Source organism: Anoplophora glabripennis, unplaced genomic scaffold (genome assembly GCF_000390285.2).
Source record: "Anoplophora glabripennis isolate ALB-LARVAE unplaced genomic scaffold, Agla_2.0 scaffold1776, whole genome shotgun sequence".
Taxonomy (NCBI): Eukaryota; Metazoa; Arthropoda; class Insecta; order Coleoptera; family Cerambycidae; genus Anoplophora; species Anoplophora glabripennis.
Window position 1 is genome coordinate 1 of NW_019417855.1, and position 1,923 is coordinate 1,923.

General features: G+C 31.1%; 1 long non-coding RNA gene across 1 annotated transcript in view; it reads left to right on the top strand.

Annotated features, from left to right (window-relative positions):
* Window positions 1-249: 249 nt before the first annotated feature.
* LOC108915961 overlaps window positions 250-1,923 on the top strand; it is a 14,299-nt gene continuing 12,625 nt past the window's right edge. The window contains exons 1-2 of the long non-coding RNA XR_002763249.1: window positions 250-331; window positions 415-561. This is a non-coding gene — a long non-coding RNA (uncharacterized LOC108915961). The remainder of the gene's footprint in view (window positions 332-414; window positions 562-1,923) is intronic.

Genomic DNA, 1,923 nt, shown 5'->3' on the forward strand with positions numbered 1-1,923 from the left:
TCATTGAGACCAATTTCTAGCCATGGAATAATGGCGCACTCGAGTGGTGGGAGTAAACATCTCGAGATATCTCGAGTGATCTCAATAATCGAGTACCACTCGATTTTTCACTCGAAATCTCCCATCACTAGTACTTGGTATTGCCATTTTACTTCCGCTTTCGCTTCCCGCTCAATTCTCAATTCTCAGTTCTCAATTTTATTTATTTTTATCGTGATTGTGGTTTTATTACCAGAAAAAAAGGAAGATGGTTAATCAGTGCTGCGTAGAATCATGCAAAATGATAAGTAAAGGCTGTCCTATGCATCGATTTAATCATTTAGATGAAAAGGTATGTCATGTTTTTTAAATACAATTGCGAAGAACGCTTGTTTAGGTTAGAATGTATATCTTATTATTTTTTTTATTTTGTAGGTTTATAATATTTGGGTTGCTAGAATTAATAAATCAAAAATAAAATCTCTCACAATCATTTTAGTCAATACTGTTTATTGTCTCAAGAACATCGCACTAACAGACGATTGTTAAAAGCACGAAGTTTTCCCACTTTGAATTTACTTGGTAAGTCTTATTTTAAAGTCAAAGAAGTGTACTTTTACAGTTGTTATTCAAAAAATATCAAAATACCTTAAATTTTGTAGTAACTAAAATAAATACACAGTTGTTAGAATCCTAAAAAACTTTTATCGGACAGATTCATCCAGTTAGAAATATGAATAAATGTAGCTTTGTCCGAATGAATGAATGGATTCAAACCTAGTATTAGTTTTTATAAGGTATTAATTTTTATTTTAATAAAATATATGACTGGAATGTAATAGCTATACTCCACGGTCGAAATTATAGAGAGTGATTTATCGCTAGCTTTTGGACTAGTAAGGGGGATGAAGCGTGCCGGGAACGAAAATCCATTGGCGTGTCTGTAAAATAATGAAAAAAGATAATAAAACATAACATCTAATATTTTTTATGGTTTGCTATAACGGGCACTTTGATCCATTTTAATTATTACAGCATTTTAAAACGTCCCAATTGTGTTTTTTTAATTTATAAATTTATTATAGCCATGGAATTAGACCCCTCGTCTACGCTTATGCTATGACGTTTCTCAGGACGGGTTAAATCAAGTCCGTTTACACCCACTAAAAAAGCATTTCCCTATTCCCTACCAAGTGCAAAAGACAGAGATAGAATATAGATCGACGTTCAGTGTAACTCGGTCTCTAGACGAGTATAGATTCTATCGATATGCGTAGCGAGCGGCACAAAATAATATTGAACCGTATAAAAATCATTTTATATTTTATACGCATTATGGTAATAGTGTTTTTATATTATGTCTTAGTCACTCTTTATCATTTCAACCGCGGAGTATACATCAAATCAAATTCAAAATAAAAAATTTCACCCACTTTGTAGCCATCGATTACATTCTGTGGCAGGATTGAATATAGGCAAAGTGTGGTCATAAAATAGTCCCGTTATTGCTGATATTTTTTAACTATATACAATTCCTCAGGTTTCAATGAAAGCTCATTAGATAATGTGTCTGTTTTAACTTGGTCGGTAACAGACAAAGAAACTAAAACTACCCAAGCTGAAGATTACAAGGGTTAAATAAAAGGAATAAAATATTTAAAAAAACTATACCTACCCAAAATAAAGGAATATAAAAACAAAAAAAATGTGACATGGCAATAATGTTTGAATTTATACCGAATTTTTAGATCATGAGAATAAACTTAAACCAACAGCAGGTCTCAGTATACACTATATGCACTATAAAGGAAAATGAAAAAACTACAATCTTACAAGCTCATGATGACAGCCTTAATGTGTACATAACCAATATTTATAACATAAAAATGTTGCAAAGGTAGACAAATTAATAAATTTTTCTGCTAAGTTTATATATATATATAT